The sequence below is a fragment of the Geotrypetes seraphini genome, chromosome 1 (genome assembly GCF_902459505.1).
Source record: "Geotrypetes seraphini chromosome 1, aGeoSer1.1, whole genome shotgun sequence".
Taxonomy (NCBI): domain Eukaryota; kingdom Metazoa; phylum Chordata; class Amphibia; order Gymnophiona; family Dermophiidae; genus Geotrypetes; species Geotrypetes seraphini.
This window is the reverse complement of record NC_047084.1, coordinates 116,266,759-116,287,599: the sequence shown is the minus strand read 5'-3', so window position 1 is coordinate 116,287,599 and position 20,841 is coordinate 116,266,759. Positions and strand designations below refer to the sequence as shown.

Sequence of the window (20,841 nt, the reverse complement as noted above, 5' to 3'; positions counted from 1 at the left end):
AGTATACAAGTGAATTGTATGAATATTGAATGATTATTGTATACTTGTTATGAGATATGAAAATGAATAAAGAATTGGAAAAAAAAAAAAAATTTGTCTTCAAGATATAGGTATTTCCGACCAAAAGTGATGTGTAATGGTTCTACTTCTGACAGTGATTGCAATGATTTTGGGATTTCTCAAGGTTCAATTCTTTCCCCTCTTCTGTTCAACATTTTTCTGGCTCCATTAATCAACTAGGGCAATCCATTGGGTTTTCAACTTTCGCATACGCGGACGACATTCAGCTAACCCACCCGCCCCATCACCTCTCATTCCAGTAAGTCATTGTCTGTCCATCTTCTGTTGATGTTTTTGATGTTCCTTTGCTATCCCTTTTTATTTTTCATAATACTTTGTAAAACCGCTTTGACTTTCGATAAGGCGGTGTATCAAATTTTAATGAAACCTGAAACCAGTATAGAAAATTCAATAAATAAAATTGCATATGTCGTGAAGGACCACTTTCCATTCCCCTGTTTGTAGAGTGCAAAGTTGAGATCATTAACTCAAACGCAATTAACACTTTTCCACCCAATTGTTTTCCCTCGTGGTTCCCCATGTTCTGTCATGGCAGCGTCTGACTTCCACCGACCTCCCCAGACATATCTTGTCCAGGTGGCTTTAGGAGCCCTCATTGGCTAGAGGGATGCCTCATTTGAGAAGGATGCTTAGCATCACTCCTTGACTGCCTGAGTTCAGCTAAGTGCCCACGCTGCCCATTCTCCACTCCTGGGACTCCACTTTCAAAGAGGTGGGCTGAAATTTATAGACGGTCCCTGCTCGGAAGAGCTTACAATCTAACTTGGACAGACAGACATGACATATAGGGTTGGGGATGCAGAGCCCAAGGTGAGAGGAGTTAGGAGTCGAAAGCACTCTCAAAGAGAAGGGCTGACATTTATAGATGGTCCCTTCTCAGAAGAGCTTACAATCTAACTTGGACAGACAGACATGACATATAGGGTTGGGGATGCAGAACCCAAGGTGAGAGGAATTAGGAGTCGAAAGCACTCTCAAAGAGATGGGCTGACATTTATAGACGGTCCCTTCTCAGAAGAGCTTACAATCTAACTTGGACAGACAGACATGACACTCTTTGGGTAGTGTGGGGTAGTCTGTGACGACATACAGTGGCAAGTCCATCTCCACAATGAGGATTTGTGCAGGAAGGGGGATTTAGGATGGTTGCTTTAGTGATGGAATTCAAAAAAGCGTGGGATAAAAATAGAGGATCTCTCATTAGAAAACGAAGGATGTAAATTAAAGAGCTAAGGCTGGTATGGTCTGTGTCCCATATATGGTGATACGGTATAGGGTGGGCTGGGGTGGGCACCAATGTGAACTCCACTAATGGATGTTACCGGCCAGACTATATGGTAGATATCCTGCAAACAATGGGATGGTTGGATAGGCTGGAGTGAACTTGGACGGCTACTTCAGCATTCGGAACCTAGGACAATCCCAGGTGAACTTTACAGTCTAAGACCCAGAAATAGCAAAGAAGAGACAAGTTAGTCTAATCAAGTATTTTTAATGGGTATAACTTATGGTCAGGCTGGATGGACCGTTGCTATGTTTTTCCTTGTTCAATCACACTGTATGTAATTCATCTATTTGTTGTGAACCGCCTAGAACTCCCTGGGTATGGCGGTATACAAAAAAATAAATTATTATTAAATAAAATAAATTATTATTTATCTGCCGTCATTTACTATGTTACCTGGCAGAAACCCAAAGAGTAACAACATTCCAGAGCTGAGATTGTGATGTCATAATGCCTCATTCCACCAATGCCTAAGAGCCAACCTCAGCAGTGATGTCACAATGGCTTGATTAGATGGAACTTCAGCAGTTGGAACCTAGGACAATCCCATGTGGACTTTACAGTCTATGATCCAGAAATAGCAAAGAAGAGACAAGTTAATCTAATCATCTATTTTTAAAAATGAGTATCACTTATGGGCAGACTGGATGGACCGTTCAGGTCTTCAACTGCCGTCATTTACTATGTTATTTGGCAGAAACTCAAAGAGTAGCAACATTCCAGAGCTTAGATTGTGATGTCATAATGCCTCATTCCACCAATGCCTAAGAGCCAACCTCAGCAGTGATGTCACAATGGCTTAATTAGATGGCAACTCCAGCAGTTGGAACCTAGGACAATCCCAAGTGGACTTTGCAGTCTATGACCCAGAAATATCAAAGAAGAGACAAGTTAATCTAATCATGTATTTTTAATGGGTATAACTAATGGGCAGACTGGATGGACTATTCAGGTCTTTATCTGCCGTCATTTACTATGTTTGCAATTCAATAAAGGATGCAAATAACTGGGTAGCTGGGGGCACAAGGATCACTTGGTATCTTGCCTACTTGGTGCCAGAGGCATAGCCAGAAGTCCATTTTTTTTGGGGGGGGGAGGTGCAGGGGTAGACTAGGGGCCAAACATTTCATCTCCCCAATCCTTCTTCCCTCACTCATACAGAACCTTTGCTATCAGGGAAGCCCAAGCCTCACCAGCTGAAGAGAGTCACTGGCTAGGCCCCCACCTGCGCTGCTTCATCCATAGGTGCCAGTACAGTTCTGAGTGCCAGCATCTGCAACACAAGCACCCCACCAGCTTCCTCATTGCTGAGGCAGCATGGCAAGGGATTGGCCTCGCCCAAAATTGGCAATTGGAAGTATTTTTCTCTCGATTCCCCCACCTACCACCCTCCTGCCACTTCGGGCAGCTGGCGGCACAGTGAAGAGAGCCTCTCGCCATTCGCCTGCCCTGGAAGTCTTCTTTCTGCAGCGTCCCGCCTTTGCGGGAAGAGGAAGTACTGCAGAAAGAACACTTCCGGGGCAGGCCAACCGCTGCAGGCTCACTTTGTTCTGCCGCCAGCTGCCTGAAGATTTTTAAATTAGAGTGGCAGGGAGTAGGTGGGGGAGTCAGGGACTGGGGAGAGGTTGTGCCACAGGATCCAGCTGAGAGGGGGCTGGGGTTGGGAATGGATGGAACGACAGATGCTGCATGGGCTGGGGAGGTGTGGGAGTCAGAAGACAAGAAGGACACCAGGACAGATATTGCATGGACTGGGAGGGGTTTGGGAAGGAAGGGAAGAACAGATGCTGCATGGGCTGGGACGGGGTTGGGAAGGGAGGGAAAGAGAGATGCTGCCAGTAGGTGAGGGAAGAGGAAAAGATCATTGTTGGACATAGGTGTGTGAAGAGGGAGGGAAAGAGTGATGGTATACATGGGGAAAGGAAGAAAGAGGAAGAATTGTTGGACATGATAGAGGTGGAGAGGAAGGAGGGAGAAATGTTACACTGGGAGGGAGGAGAGATAACTCAAGGAAGGGAGAGGTCAGATTCCAGAGAAGATTGATGGAAGGAGGGAAAAGAGAGATGCCAGACCACGGAATGGAAGGGAAGGAGGGGAGAGAGATATGCCAGACTGTAGAAAGGAGAGGAGAGAGATGGCAGATTGCAGGAAGGAGTGGAGAGAGATACCAGACCGCAGAAAGGAGAGGAGAGAAGGAGAGAGATGTTAGATCACGGGAAGAGGGAGGGAAGGAGAGAGAGATGCCAGACCATGGGAGAGGAGAGAGATTCCAGGGGCTATGGGAAGCAGAGGAGAATGATGCCAGACCATAGGAGGAGGGAAGGGGAAAGAGGGAGGAGATGGTGCACAGCAATGGGTGTGGCAGGGAAGAGATTTAGAAAAAATGCTTCTTAAGGATAGATGGGAATAAGGAGAAGAAAGAGAGAGTTTGGAATATCTGGACTCCTAGACCTGCTCAGTTCCACCCATCCCTGCCCCGCCATGCCCCAGTCCCACCTCCAATCTCAGCCCCGTCCCCTGCTGCCTGCTCTTGACGGGCAGGAGGGCATCCGCACATGTGTGGATGCGAAGTGATGACATCACACAAGCGCGTGACATCATTGCATGCCCTCTTGTCTGACGCGATGTGGAGAAAAGCGTTTCAAAACCCGGACAAAGTGCCAGGTTTGGAAAAGCCGTCCGGACCCCCAGACATGTCCTCAAAAGCAGGATTTGTCTGGGGAAATCCGTACGTCTGGTAACCCTAGGTTTACATATATATGAGGACTTGTTTTGTATCGGGGGCAATGGAGGATGAAATGAATTGTCCAGGGTCTCTAACACTAAGCCACTCCGCCGTGTGCAAATATTGCATTACATAAGGTTAGGGTTACTATATGATTCCAGAAAAAGGAGGGATAGATTGAGACATCCGGATTTTACTCCTAATGGAAGTAAAACCTGGATGTCTCAATCCGTCCTCTGTTTTTTTTCATATAAACAACAGAACATAAATAAAAATACAAAATAGACAGTGAACTTCTATTCGCGTACAAAATGAACTTTCGTAGGTAACAATATGAATAATGTAATAAGTCAAACTAAATAATCATCTTAAGAAATATAGGGGACAGAAGCAACAGGAAGAATGAATGAAAGGAAGAAAGAAAGGAAAGAAAGAAAAAGAGAGAGGAAGAACGAAGAGAAATGAAAAAAAGAAACAGGAGTGCTCAGCTAAGTAGAGTGAATAAAATTTCCAAGGTGAAGAGGGACCTGAGTAACATGGAGATAATTTGGATATACATTGTTTTTCAAAAGCATATTGTTCATCTCTTTGGTAGGGGCAAAGAGAGTTCCACCCAAAAAAGTATAGTCTAACATATGGTACCCCTTTATAAGGGTTGTTTTTGGGGGGGTACCTTCATGCCTCCTATATATGGAACGTTTGAACTCTGATGAGCTTAGCTTTTTCCCCATCTAATATAATAAAAGCCTACTCGCGCATGCGCACTCCCATCTGCGCGTTCCGTTTTCCGTGCGCTGTAAGGCACTGCAGGTAGGAGTGCGCATGCGCCAGAATCCCCCCGAGGCGGATGTCGGCGGCGGCAGGCCGGAGCGGCTGCAGGCCGCGGTGGACAAGAGCTACAGTAAATGTGAGGGTTCCGCCAAAAGAATTAAGTGCCAACTTCTAAGACCTCAAACCCGAGACTCACAGGATAAAACTAAAAAAAAGGGAGACACAATCCCACCACGTGTTAGCTTGAATAGAAACCTCCAACACCTGCCCCAAAAATGCCAAACAACTTAGCCAGAGATTAATTCTACAAAAAGTATTATGTTTAGAAGAATGATAAGTGAAGTCCTTAAGATCTGGATGTAACCCATGCTACAGAAAGACCAATCCCTACTGATTCAAAAAACTATGCAACTTAACCCGATCAGCCTGTCCATTACTTACCGCCTGGGCACATGCACACACACAGGGAAGTGGTGGGAGAGAAATGGTGCTGCATAGGAGGCAGGGAGAGAGATAGATAGATAGATAGAAGGAAAAAAGAAAGCCACAGGGGCAGGGAGAGACACAGAAAGACAGACAGACAAAGGGGGCCAGGGAGAGAGACAGATAGATAGAAGGAAAAAAGAAAGCCACAGGGGCAGGGAGAGACACAGAAAGACAGACAGACAAAGGGGGCCAGGGAGAGAGACAGACAGCAGGAGGGAGAGAGAGACAGATAGATAGAAGGAAAAAAGAAAGCCACAGGGGCAGGGAGAGACACAGAAAGACAGACAGACAAAGGGGGCCAGGGAGAGAGACAGACAGCAGGAGGGAGAGAGAGACAGAAATAAAGACACACAGACATATATTCTAGCACCCGTTAATGTAAAGGGCTAAAATACTAGTATATTATATTTTTGAAGATAGCGCTGGCTTCTACATGAACAAATGGTATTCTGTTCGATAAGGGACTGAAATCGAGGTTTGTGCCACAGACATTTTAGCAAGAATATTCCAGACATGCATAAGCTGACGTTAGAAATTTTAAAAGGAGGACAATATAGTATCTTAGGGCCCAGTTTCAAAGAGATTTAATCAGTTGGGAGAGGCTTCTGCCCAGTGAAGTCCCACTAAGTTGGCCAGCTGCCGATATTCAGCAACGCTTAGGGCCCCTTTTACAAACCGCGATGCCGCTGCAGTGAATGCACCAAAGCCCATAGGAATTGCATGGGGTCCTTAACCGGGCAATGCTGCTGAATATCTCTGTTAACCGGCCAGGAGCACAACAATATTCGATTTGCTAACCAGCTAGGCAAGTGCCCAAAATTAGGAAGAGTCAGCGTTAGGGGTGGACAAGCAGGGCAGCTGCCCTGGACCTTGTTCCAGGGGGACGCTGTGGAACAGAACATAAGAATAGCCTTACTGGGGCAGACCAATGGACCATCAAGCCCAGTAGCTCGTTCTCACGGTGGCCAATCCACGTCACTAGTACCTGGCCAAAACCCAAGGAATAGCAATATTCCATGCTACCAATCCAGGGCAAGCAGTGGCTTCCCCGCTGTCTTTGTGAATAACAGACTATGGACTTTTCCTCCAGGAACTTGTCCAAACCTTTCTTAAAACCAGCTACGCTATCCGCTCTTACCACAACCTCTGGCAACGTGTTCCAGAGCTTAACTATTTATTCTTTGAGTGAAAAATGTTTTCCTCCTATTGGTTTTAAAAGTATTTCCCTGTAACTTCATCGCCTGTCCCCTAGTCTTTGTAATTTTTAACGGAGTGAAAAATCGATCCACTTGTACCCGTTCTACTCCACTCAGGATTTTGTAGACTTTATTCATATCTCCCCTCAGCTGTCTCTTTTTCAAGCTGAAGAGCCCTAACCTTTTTTAGTCTTTCCAAGTTTCCAAGTTTCCAAGTTTAATTCAGTTTTGATTGATCGCTTTATCTTAATTCAAAGCGATGTACATTATAAAAATTACAATATAACATAGTAATACATTGAAGATTATTGACTGAACTTAAGACAAAATGACAATACTAGAAACATATGGGAAAGAAAGGGCAAGAAGTTACAATGTAAAAATAAAGATGGGGATAACATTTAGGGAAGGTACACGAGGAAGGGGTAAAGCTTGTTCTTAAAATTGATTTATAATGAAGTTATTGCTAATTTAAAAAGGCATCATTAAATAGAAAGGTTTTCAGGTTAATTTTGAATTTCTCTAGATTGACTTCTTGTCTCAAGTGATAAGGTAAAGAATTCCAGGTTTGGGGCGCAGTAACGGAAAAAATATATTGGCGTCTTGTGTTTATGATTTTAAGGGACAGAATTGTCAGTAGATGTTGGTCGGTAGATCTTAATGTTCTATTCGTGGTGTAAGGGATTAATGATTTATATATGAAAGCCGGAGTTTTAAGAGAAAGAGATTTGAAAGTAAGCAAACTGAGTTTATATATGATTCTGTGAGTAACGGGAAGCCAATGGGCTTCCTTTAGAAGTGGAGTGACATGGTCGAATTTTTTGGCTTTAAAGATAAGCTTGACCGAAGTATTCTGTATGATCTGCAATCGTTTGATTTCTTTTTGAGCTATGCCTTTAAAGAGAGCATTACAGTAATCTATTTTGGATAAAACGAGAGAGTGGATGAGAATATTAAGTGAATTATTGTTAAGAAATTGTGAAACAGAACGGATTTGACGAAGCCTAAAGAAAGATGACTTAATAACATTGCTGATATGGTTATGAAAGGAAAGTTTACGGTCAAAGATGACGCCTAATATTTTAATATTATCTACCTCTTGTATTGGATGATCCTTAATGGCAATTGGAAATTTAAGCTTTGGGTTATCTTTCCAGGGAAACAATAGTATATTAGTCTTATTAATGTTTAATGCGAGTCTATTATTGTTTAGCCAAAGATGTATTTTTTCTAATTTTGCATTAATCTCAGATGTATCTGAAGGGTTATCAATGTCAATGGGATGTAAAAGTTGTATGTCGTCAGCATAAGCGAAGACATTGAAGCCAATTGATTGGCATAAAGTTAACAGTGGAGCGAGAAATATATTAAATAATAGTGGAGACAGTATGGAGCCTTGGGGGACGCCATTAATTGAAGTAAAAGTATTAGAAATAGAGTTGTTAAAAGAAACTGATGAGTAACGATCAGAAAAGTAGGATTGAAACCAGGCGAGTACTTGGTCTGTAATTCCTATTGATTGAAGTCTATGAAGTAGTAGTTCGTGATCAATTGTGTCGAAGGCGGATGAAAGATCTAAAGAGATTAACAGAACAGATTGATGATGGTCTAAGAAGTAATGAATTATAGTGGACATGCCTATTAGTGAGTGTTCGGTAGAGTGATGTTGACGGAAACCAGTTTGATTGGGGTGAAGAATATTTGTTTTTTCAATGAATTCTGAGATCTGATTGAATACAATCTTCTCTGTTAGTTTTGACAGAAATGGTAAGTTGGCAATAGGCCTGTAATTTGACATGTCTTCAGCACTAGTTTTATGGTTTTTGATTATAGGATGAATGATAGAACATTTCCAAGCTTTGGGGACGATGCCTTGTTTTAAACTTTCACCTACCAAAGTAAGAATTGCAGGGCCAAAGATCCTAATGAAGCGCTTCAGAAAAAAAGGGGGAACTGAGTCAATTTGAGAACCTTTTATATTGATAGATTTAATAGTGGATTCTATCTCTGTCAAATTAGGAATTTTAAAGGTGGAGCATTTCGAAGATAGTATGCTAGACTCGATTGGTTCTTGACCGGGAGAATTTGAGGTAAAAGTTGATCTGATCTTATCAATTTTCTCGGTGAAGTAATTAGCTAGTTCCTGGGCAGAGAGGTTAAGTTCATTTTCTTGGTTGTTCAGTTTATTTGAGTATGTAATAGAATTTAATATGCGATAGAGAGTAGAGGAATTTGACGCTTTTTGAATCAAACCTGAATAATATTTTGTTTTTGCATGATTTATTTTGGTTTTATAAAATTTAGAGTGTTCTTTGAATAATTCCAAATTAGTTAATGATTTATCTTTCCTCCATTTTCGTTCTAGAGATCTTAATTGTTGTTTTATAAGTTTAAGCTCAGCTGTGTACCAAGGGTTGGTAGATCTCCTTTCAGAAATAGATTTAAGTTGAAGAGGAGCGACTGTATCTAAGAAACGACAGATGTTAACAGTCCAAAGGTGGAGAGAGTCGTCCAGTGAAGTGGAGATGAAGTCAAAAAAATGAGGAGATTATGCAGTGGAAATAGTCTCAGACGAGAGGTTATTGAGATCTCTAAATTTAACTTTTTTCTTTGAGGTTTGGGATTTTATAGATGTAAGAAAATAAGATATTGCTATCAAATGATGATCCGACCAAGGAACTGGTTGACTGAAATTAAAAGAGTAGTAGTCTGATTGGGAATTTGGAATAAGTACCATGTCAATGGAATGTCCTAAATAGTGAGTTGGGTCTGATATTATAGGGACCATATCTAAGAGATCAATATGCGATAGGATGTTTTTAGTTTGAGTGTTATTGGGATCATCAAAGTGTATATTGAAGTCACCTAAAATTAAAGGGTTCAAAGTGGAAGAACAAAAATCAAATAAAAGAGATTGTAATTGAGTTAAATTTTCACTATTGATTGGGGGAGGCAAATACAGAAGTAAAGCGTCGAGCTTAGGCTTGGTTTGAAAAGAAAACTGCAAGAATTCAATGGGAGAGCTGGGGGAGGAATAATCAATGCCTATTAGTAAAGATGAGCGAAAAATAATGGCTAGTCCTCCACCGCGTTTATAATAACGGTGGTTGAATAGATAGGAGAATCCAGAGGGGCAGCTGTAAGAAAGGTAAGCTTCCTCACCTTCCTTTAACCAAGTTTCTGTTAAGCATAGTACGTCAAAGGAATTTTGAATGATTATATCTTTGATTAAATGATGTTTGGTTTTAATTGATCGGACATTAATTAATCCTATACTGAGTGAAAGACTATTAGAGGCTGTTAACAAACTATTAGAGGCTGTTAACGGAGTGATACGATCAATGGCAATGTTTTTGGATGAAGTTAAAGGAATTGTGATAAGTTCAGAATGGAAGGGGTGAGCTGAAAGTTTGGCTGTATTGTAGGGTCTGTGACCCCATAGAGCAGATATTGGAGAGATAAATTTGTCCATTTTTATTAGAAATAAATCAGGAGCTAGTTGATTTATAACATAGATAAAATTAGAGTTTGGTCTAAGAATTTGGGCGGGTGAATTAGGAAAATAGAAGGGATCAGTAGACCAAAGTGAAAAGGAGTTATGGTTAATGAAAGCGCACTGTAGCAGCGCACAAAGGAGCGCATTAAGGAGCATTATTTTTATAGTGCATGTACCGGCAGGGGGGCGGAGTCCACAGCGGGCCGCCGCTTTGCGGCGGCAGAAGGACCTTGAAAGAAACTGCAGGAGACAAGAATACACAGGTAAAAAATAACTTCAATAAAACTAATAAAAGAATTGGTAGTAAATAAGAGCAACTAAAAGTGCAGTGCAAGGTGTCCAAGGCTTCAGTGAAAAATAGCGTGCGCCGCAGAGTGGATATTTTTATAGTGCATGTACCGGCAGGGGGGCGGAGTCCACAGCGGGCCGCCTCTTCGCGGCGGCAGAAGGGCCTTGAGAGAAACTGCAGGAGACAAGAATACACAGGTAAAAAATAACTTCAATAAAACTAATAAAAGAATTGGTAGTAAATAAGAGCAACTAAAAGTGCAGTGCAAGGTGTCCAAGGCTTCATATGAGAGGAGTTCCATCCCCTTTACCATCTTGGTCGCTCTTCTTTGAACCTTTTCTAGCGCCGCTATATCTTTCTTGAGATAAGGAGACCAGAATTGAATGCAATACTCCAGATGAGGTTGCACCATGGAGCGATACAGGGGTATTATAACCTTCCTAGAACTGGGTGGGGAAAAAGAAAGGACATCGTGTCCTACAGGGGTCCCTTGGAGCAGCTGATTTTAAAAATGAAGGGAAGGATGCTGGATGAGAGGGTATTTGGGGAGTGAAGAAATCAGGGGAGGAGGGAGGGAGGGGAGAAATTGAGGGGGAGGGGGAGGTGATCCTCCTTAATTTCTGCCCTAGGCCCCAGCATGCCTTTACTTTATATGCCAAGTTAAGAAAGCACTGGTCTGAATATTGGTCAGTGGCTGGTTTATCTTCCAGGTCAACACACATACTTGGGTATTCAATGCTGGGAGCTGTGCATGCCCCAGCATTGTATAGCCAGAATTTGTTCAGCCAGAAGCTATAAGTGGCTTACAAGCTGTTTGCTGGCACAGACTGAATATTATCCCCATAGATTTTATGTACGCAAAGTTTTTGAGAGTTTGGTTTGCATTTTTGTCTTCGTGTTCCTGGGATGATTACTCTGGATTTACCTGTTTTCAAGGATTACATGTATCATGGAGATCTATTCTTCAGCTGTCTGTGCTGTTTTCAGGCTTTGCATGCATTCTAGTCTGATGACTATCTGCTCTTCCAATGTCTATGCTGTGTTCAAGCTTTACGAGAATCTGTGTGACACCTCACATGGGGCTCTGATAAAGATCTGCTCTTCAGCTGTCTGTGCTGTTTTCCAAGTTTTACGTATATCTCTGTGATACCTGCATTCAGTGGCGTAGCTAGGGTGGGAGGCACCCCCTTCCCCGTACCTCTTTAACTTTCCGGCGCAAGCAGCATCTCCAACTTGCTTCCTGCGCCTTCCTTGGCTCTCCCTTTGACATCACTTCCTGGTCATGGTCACGGTCAGGAAGTGATGTCAGAGAAAGAGCCGAGGCTGGCGTGAGCAGATGACTGGAGCTTTTGCTCGAACCGGTGAAGAGGTAGAGGAGGAAGTGAAGGTGCACACGTGTTGAGGGAGGGGTGGGAAGGAGCAGGGAAGCGGAGAGGAGGAGAGGTGCTGGGGCCCCTACCAAGACAGCACCCGGAGTGGTCCGCCCCCCACCTTTACTACGCCACTGCCTGCATTCTAGTTTAATGAAGAGCCATTCTTCATATGTCCGTGCTGTGTTCAGGCTTTGAGTGACATCTGGCGAAGACTCGCTCTTCCACACTCCATCTTTCATGCCGTACATTTATCTGTGTGATGAAAATCTGCTCTTTAGACGTCCGTGCTGTGTTCAGGTTTTACGAGTATCTATGTGACAACCGCATAGAATGCTGAAGAAGACCTGCCGCTCAGTTATTTGTGCTTTTTTCCAAGCTTTACATTTATCCCTGTGACGTCTGCATTGCAATCTGCGCTTTAGACATCCGTGCTGTGTTCAGACTTTGAGCATCCGTGTGACATCTGCATGGGGCTTTGGTGAAGACCTGCTCTTCCACGCTCCATCTTTCATGCCGTACATTTATCTGCATGATAAAAATCTGCTCTTTAGATGTGCATGCTGTGTTTAGGTTTTATAAGTATCAATGTGACAACTGCATAGGATGCTGAAGAAGACCTGCTCCTCAGTTATTTGTGCTGTTTTCCAAGCTTTACATTTATCCCTCTGACGTCTGCATTCCAATCTGATGATCTGCGCTTTAGACATCCGTGCTGTGTTCAGGCTTTACCGACATATCTGTGTGACACTTGCATGGGGGCGCTGAAGTTGTCTGTGCTGTTTGCAGGCTTTATGTGTATCAGTGTGACCTTCCACCGTGTATGTACATTCTAGTCTGATAGTGCTTCAGTCGTCCGTGCTGTGTCGGGCCTCACAAACATCTGTGTGGCACCTGCTGTTTGATTTATTCGGGTTTTGCATGTACCAGTGTGATGAAACATCTGCTCTTCGACTTCGATTATCTGTGCCGTGTTCAGTTTTCACACATCCATGAAGATTATTATTATTATTATGTTCTTGTATACCGCCATACCCAAAGAGTTCTAGGCGGTTCACATCAATTAATTAAGATCCGATCTGAACACGGATTTACAACATTTTGTCGGAGTTACAAGCAACGAGGAAGGAAATGTTGGAACATTTTAGCAGAAATTTATCAGAGTTACAGGCAGCGACAAGATTGGATTGGAGGGAGAGAGAATCAAAGGAGGGGAGGGGGGAGGGGAGGAGAAAGGAGGGGGGAGGGCGGGAGTTGGTTTATTGCAGGGGAATGGGGGTTAAGGGTCCTGTTCGCGGAATAGGTATGTTTTGAGAAGTTTTCTGAAGTCGAGGTAGGTCGGGGCCTCGAGCATCATTTGGGCTAGCCAAGGGTTCAGCTTAGCCGCCTGGAAGGCGAAGGTTTTGTCGAGGAATCTTTTGAGCTGACATAATTTGGGGGGGGGGGGGGGGGGAAGGCAAACAGCTGAATTCTGCGGGATTTCTTATTGGTGCAATTCATAGTGAAGTGGGGAAAGAGGTATCTTGGCGATAGACCAAATACTGTTTTGTAGCAGAAGCAGGCGAACTTGAAAAGGACTCTGGATTCGAAAGGTAGCCAATGTCGTTGGTGGTAGAAAGGAGTGATGTGTTCCCATTTGTTCAGGCCGAAAATGAGGCGGACGGCTGTGTTTTGATCTACCGACCATGGTGTATTCACACTTGAGATGCATCAGAACAGTGGGAGAGCTCGCCTCATAACTTAAACAGCAAAATGCCCAAGAGAGGTATTAGCCCTTCTGGATTCATCTTTTTTCTTTCCTTTTTGTATTTTGCATTTCCACTTAAGGTGCCTGAGAGACTGGAACCAGTTTCTATTGAGTAATTTTGCAGACAGCTGTTACCTGACCCCCCCCCCCACCCCATCCTCACAAGAAACTCGTTAAACAAAACTCTTTAGCTTGGGCGCCCTCCTCCTGATGCCACCAAAGTAGGCGGGTATTACAAACTGCTGTTTTTGAAGGAGAGAGCTCCCAGTGTTCAGCTTTAAGAGGGCAGAGTCCCATCCTGCCCTTCTCCTGCTTCACAGGGGTGTGTACAGCCCAGCAGTGCCCTCTGCCCACCTCCCCCCGCATCGAGGGTAAGTGCCTCTGGCAGACTGGCATGTTCAACTCTCCAATAGCCTGAGAGCCTCAGCCGCCTGGGCTCCACTCCCCCTGCGTTAAGGGGAAGAGGAGCCAGGAGTGCACAGCAGCAGAAGCAAGGACTCCATGCAAGAGGACAGCCAGCACGCTCCCGAAGGTAGGAGAGACATTCCGACCCCCAGGAACAATTTCTTGTTTGTTTGCAAAAGTGATCACCGGTGCAGTTGAAAAGGGCAGCGTAATAGTGAGAGTAAAAGGAAAAAGAATCCCCAGGTCCAGTTCCCGTGGATTGCTGCTGCTCCTTATTGCCCTTGGTCAGACTACTTCGTTCACTTTTCCAGTTCATTGCACTAGGTTTTTTTTGCAAGTTTCCTGACTAGAAAGAGCCAGAGCAAGTAGAAAGCAGGAGAAAAGGTTTGTCAGGACAAATTTTTCCCGGTCCCTGCAGGAACTCAATTTCCCATCCCCATGAGTTTTGTCTCTGTCCCTGCTCCATTCCTGTAAGCTCTGCCTTAACCACACAAGCCTCGAACACTTATGATTTAAAAGTGCTTGAGGCTTGTGCAGATGAGGACGGAGCTTAAGCATTGGTGGAATGAGGCATTATGACATCACAATCTAAGCTCTAGAATGTTGCTACTTACGATTTTAAAGTGAGGCTTGTGCGGATGAGGATGGAGCTTATGCATTGGTGGAATGAGGCATTATGACATCACAGTCTGAGCTCTAAAATGTTGCTACTTACGATTTTAAAGTGAGGCTTGCGTGGATGAGGACGGAGCTTAAGCATTGGTGGAATGAGGCCATTATGACATCACAGTCTGAGCTCTAGAATGTTGCTACTTACGATTTTAAAGTGAGGCTTGTGCGGATGAGGATGGAGCTTAGGCATTGGTGGAATGAGGCATTATGACATCACAATCTGAGCTCTACAATGTTGCTACTTAGGATTTTAAAGCGTTTTGAGGCTTGCGCGGATGAGGATGGAGCTTAGGCATTGGTGGAATGAGGCATTATGACATCACAATCTAAGCTCTAGAATGTTGCTACTTAGGATTTTAAAGCGTTCGAGGCTTGCGTGGATGAGGACGGAGCTTCCAGGAATGGGACAGGGACAGGAAAATGAGTTTCTGTGGGGATGGGGAAAAATTTGTCTCTGTGTTATTCTCGACCTGGAAATATGTTTTGGGCACTGAGCTGAGCAAGTTTCCTGCCTTCATTTTATTTTTCTGCACATCTAAAAACATAAAGGGGACAGATGTGCTGTGAAGTGGGGAAAACCCTGTGACTTTAGGTATGGCATGTTTGGAGATGCCCCGCTGCTTATGGAAGGGCGAGGGCTGGAGTGAAACGCTGGTGGAGGCAGGTAGGTGTGCAAATGTTAGTAGTCTTAGATGGCAAATCTCTGAACCACCCAACCTCCTCCCTGCTGTGGCTTTTGCATTTCAAAGTCTTGTCCATAATACATCAGGTTTTGTACCAGGTTTTGAAAAGAGGAGTTTGAGGTCAGAAAACAACACGAAAGTACGCCTGGGTGGGAGGACGGTTATCTCTCATGCCAGGATGGGTGTGGCTATGTTACCGGCGGGAGGTGCGAGACTTTGGAATGCCCTGCCAGCTGTTTTGCCATTTGGTACTGCCAGAATGGGTTTTAAGACACAATTGTTTCCAAGTGCCTTGGGGAGCTGAGATTGTACATAATGTAATGTTTTATCTGATTAATGATCGAATCTTATGGTATCATTTTTTGCAACTAGTTAAAATGTTTGTCTAACATTTATGACTGTGATCAGGGGTGTCCAACGTTTTGGCCAAAATAAATGTTTCTTGGGCCGTACAAACGTGCAAACGCTGCAGCAAGACTGAGGATGGAGCCGGCAAGATGGTAAACACCCAGGGGCAGCAGAGGAAAACACTGCATCGCCCTCGACCGGGGCTGCCCAAAATACTTCACAGGGCCGCAGATTGGACACCCCTGGTATAGATAACATACGGTATATAAATTTTTAAATAATATAGATCAGTGTTCTACAACCACCGGTCCATGGACCGGTGCCGGTCCACAGAAATTTCCTGCCGGTCCATCAGGCCCAAAACAGTGTTCTTCAACGGTTGGTTCACGGTGCGATTGATGCGGCGTTATCTTTGGGCCGGCTCCCTCTCGCTCACTGCCACAGTGCACAAAGCCACGGGCAGCGGCTCCTACGCACGTCCTGCACCTGAACTGGAAGCCTTCTGTCTGATGTCGCAACGTCAGAGGGAAGGCTTGCAGATGAGATGCGGCACGCGCAAGGAGCCGCTGCCTGCAGCTCTGTGCACTGCGTCAGTGAGGAAGAGGGAGCCGGCCTGAAGATAACACCAGGGGGTGGCATAAAACGGCCAGGCGGGAGCAGGCCAGACCCGTCCAAAAATATAAACTATCCTTCCCCTCTCTACACGGTATTCTCTCTGCAGGTAAACTGGGAAAATCACTTCTCTTCAAAATCACAGGTCTTTGGAACGACCTTACTATCCCGTTGCGGAACCTTACTATCCCGTTGCGGAACCTTACTATCCCGTTGCGGAACCTTACTATCCCGTTGCGGAACCTTACTATCCCATTGCGGAACCTTACTATCCCATTGTGGAACCTTACTATCCCGTTGCGGAACCTTACTATCCCGTTGCAGAACCTTACTATCCCATTGCGGAACCTTACTATCCCATTGTGGAACCTTACTATCCCGTTGCGAAACCTTACTATCCCGTTGCGGAACCTTACTATCCCGTTGCGGAACCTTACTATCCCATTGCGGAACCTTACTATCCCATTGCGGAACCTTACTATCCCATTGTGGAACCTTACTATCCCGTTGCGGAACCTTACTATCCCGTTGCGGAACCTGGGCTCCCTCCAATTATTCCACAAGCAACTGAAAACGTGGCTCTTCTCTAACATATAATTCTATTTTCCCCCTTACTCTTCCATTCTATATATAAGCTCATGTAAACCTTTTCCTTTCTCTTCTTATATTTTAAGTTCTCATAAACTGTGCCAAGCTCCACTTCCGTGGAGATGATGCGGTATATAAACATAAGGTTTAGTTTAGTTTAAGGAGACAACAAAGGTAGGGGGAATGATTTGATTTTTGAATTTAGTGATTGAATTGTGTCAATTTGGGGAATTTACACCTGCTGTCTGTGGTTTGCACTGTTCAGGAAGAAATGCATTTGTTTCTTTTTCTCTGGGGTTGTACTGCATGCAGAGTTTTGCATCTTAGGGTTTTAGATTTTGGTCCCGTATTTGCATAGAGGTTATCTATGTTCTGGTAGGAATGAATAATGAGAAGCATACCGTGTGTTTTGTGTAGTTGTTTGTGTATATCTGAAAAATGAATGGAAAAAATAGTGTTACAATTAGTGCTATGGGGGCGGGGTCTGGGGCAGAGATGGGCGGGGTCTGAGTGTTCTTCAACCGCTGGTCCGCAGACCGATGCGGTCCACAAAATAATTCTTTTATTTCTGCCGATCCATAGGTGTAAAAAGGTTGAAGAATACTGATATAGATAATATATGGTATATACATTTTTAAAATAATATAGATAATATATAGTATATAAATTTTTAAATAAATAAATACGGACTTAGGTCGATTAGCAATGAATAACACCAATTATAGCCAACAATTCGTTGCTATCCTATAACTTGTGTGCACAAGTTTAGAGAATTGGGGGAAAGACGGTAATTTATAACCGGGCTCCCAGGTTAATTGGGCAGGAAGACGCTATTTTGGCATTATTTTATAAAGCGATACAGATGCCCTTTCATCTTTATAAAATAATTAGCGCGAATCCGGCAGCATTGGCGCCCGTGGTGAAGGCGTATTATGCCGGTTCAAGAGTATGTGTAAATGTTAGCAAGTAGATTAATGCAAGTATATGAAGATTAGCATATTTTAAAACTCAATGGGCCAGATTCTCCACATGGCGCCATAATAGGCGACCGCTTACAAAAGCAGCGCCAATCGTGTGTCAGTCACACAACGGTGCCGTTTGGAAAATCGTGGCTATGTGAAAGGTAGGCGCCGCAAATGTAGGACAGGAATTTAAAGGCCTACACTTCTCCCTCCGTATTCGCTGTGATAGGGGTTTAACAGAACCCCAAATACTGAAAAACCGCAAATAACTTTTTTATATGTTATTTGCTATTTTCTATTAAAAAACATCGTGACTATGGTGAAAACGCAAATAACAGTGGGAGACCATAGAAACATAGAATATGACAGCAGAAAAGGGCTATAACCCATCAAGTCTGTCCACCTAGTGACACACCCTCAGACTTTATCCCGCTAGAGATCGCACATGCATATCCCATTTATTTTTGAAATCGAGCACGCTGCTGGCGTTAATCACCTGCACTGGAAGTCCATTCCAATGATCGACCACCCTTTCGGTGAAGAAATACTTCCTGGCGTCGCCATGAAATTGCCCGCCTTGAATTTGTGGTCGAAGGTCCTTTAAGAAAGAAGATATCGTCTTCCACCTCGATGCGGCCCGTGATACATTTAAAAGTCTCAATCATGTCCCCCCTCTCTCTACGTTCCTCGAGTGAGTATAGTTGCAGTTTATTCAGTCTTTCCTCATATGGGAGGTTCTTGAGTCCCGAGACCATCCTGGTGGTCATTCGCTGAACCGACTCGATTCTCCGCACATCTTTTTGATAACGTGGTCTCCAGAATTGAACACAATATTCAAGATGAGGTCTCACCATGGATCTGTACAGGGGCATTATGATTTCGGGCCTCCGGCCGACGAAACCTCTACGGATGCATCCCACCATTTGTCTAGCCTTGGATGCAGCTTTCTCCACCTGCTTGGCAGTTTTCATGTCTTCACTAATGATTACTCCCAAATCACGTTCTGCCCTAGTCCTAGCTAAGGTCTCACCATTCAGAGTGTAAGTTCTGCACGGGTTTCTACTGCCAAGGTGCATGACCTTACATTTTTTGGCATTGAAGCCTAGCTGCCAAGTCGAGGACCAATGTTCCAATAAGAGCAGGTCCTGTTCCATACTGTCGAGCAAGGTGTTGTTATCTACTATGTTGCATAGTTTGGCGTCGTCGGCGAATAGTGTTATTTTACCTTGAAGCCCTTGAGTCAGGTCTCTTATGTATATGTTGAAAAGGATCGGTCCCAAGACCGATCCCTGTGGCACTCCACTGGTCACCTCCGATGTATTGGAGGGGGTACCGTTAACCACTACCCTCTGGATTCTACCGCTTAACCAGTCATTGACCCATGTCGTCAACGTCGCTCCCGATCCTGGCCTGTTTCTGAAGGAGAAGCAAAACACAGGTGAACAAAGTGCCGGGAATCAGCGACTTTCTCTGTAAACGCTTGAAATCAGCGATGTCTCTATGCAAGCTGACGTAATTTGGGGGGAGGAGCCAGCAAGATAAAAACCATGAATAATCAAAACCCGCGAATACGGAGGAAGAAGTGTACCTTTGACAAGAATCGTGTCTAGTGAGGCGCCTAGCGTCACTTCCAGCGTTAACCATGTCTGCAGTGGCTTTAGGCACCGTAAGGCACCGCCTTACTCGGGACAATGGCACCATTCTTGGAGACACGTACAAGTGCTTCCATTTTTTTAACAGCACTTTGTTTTTCAAAAATTGGCACAGTCAATTACTAGGCCAATTGAACCAATTAAAACAATTAAATTAGAATCAGGGCCAACATGTGTACGTTGTGACTCGACCCTCACTGCACCCCTGAAAACACCTACAGTGAAAGTATGACTGTCTGCACCAATGTGCACATTTTTATGTCTGACCTAATTTTATAAGTCATTTTTGGGCCTGATTCTATATATAACACCCCCCCAAAAAATCAGTGTTGATTAGAACAGCACTTAGCGCAATTCTATAAAAGGTACGCACACCTTATAGAAACGCACTTAGCATTAGTGCATGTCATAACTTAAAGGTGCACCCATTTTGGACAAGGAAAACCCAGGCCTAAATGCCTGTACCTACGTTGTGCGCGGATCAGGCGCATTCTACATCAGTGCGCATAGCTTTTAGAAATGCCCACAAAGTGCCCATGCTCCTCCCCTGGCCACACCCCCTTTTCAGTTTTCTGCACTAGAATGGACATGCAGCACTTTATAGAATGCGTGTAACTTCTAATTAGTCCCAATTATGAAGTGTTAATTGCCAATTATCTGCGCCAATTGGTTTTGTTAAACAACCGATGCACAACTGATGGAGCTACGTACAGAATTTGGGTGTTTGCGCACATATATTTTTGAATGCACTCTATAATCCACCATGAAATTATCCCAAATCATTGCACACATAAGTTAATTGTTTAATGAGCCAATCGGTGCTGATAATTGACCACTAACGAGCAAGTAGCACCATTTGCCACTAATTAGAATTTACACGTACAAATTTCTAAGTGTATTCTTTAAAGTGGTACGTATACTCTGCATTCTACAGTGCAGATCTCAGAAGGGGCGGGCCATGGGTGTTCCTATAAATTAAACATAGAAACATAGAAAATGACGGCAGAAAAGGGCCAAAGCCCACTCCATTGACCCACCCCTCTGACTTTACCCCCTTAGAGATCCCACATGTAAATCCCATTTACTCTTAAAATCTGGCACGCTGCTGGCCTCAATCACCTACAGTGGAAGTTTATTCCAACGATCAACCACCCTTTCAGTGAAGAAATATTTTCTGGAGTCGCCATGAAATTTCCCTCCCTTGATTTTCAGCGGATGCCCTCTTATGGTCGAGGGTCCTTTAAGAAAGAAGATATCATCTTTCACCTCGATAGGGCCCGTGATATATTTAAACGCCTCAATCATGTCTCCTCTCTCTCTTCGTTCCTCAAGTGAGTACAGCTGCAATTTATTTAGCCTTGAGCCCCGAGACCATCCTGGTGGCCATTCGTTGAACCGACTCAATTCTCAGCACATCTTTCTGGTAATGTGGTCTCCAGAATTGTACAGAATATTCCAGATGAGGTCTCACCA

General features: G+C 44.0%; 1 protein-coding gene across 1 annotated transcript in view; it reads left to right on the top strand.

Moving 5' to 3' along the window:
• The first annotated feature begins 13,847 nt into the window (after positions 1-13,847).
• The window catches only part of IL11RA (interleukin 11 receptor subunit alpha), a 205,978-nt gene continuing 198,984 nt past the window's right edge, over positions 13,848-20,841 (top strand). Inside the window, exon 1 of the mRNA XM_033936489.1 lies at positions 13,848-13,978. The gene's annotated coding sequence lies outside the window, so the exon portion shown is untranslated. The remainder of the gene's footprint in view (positions 13,979-20,841) is intronic.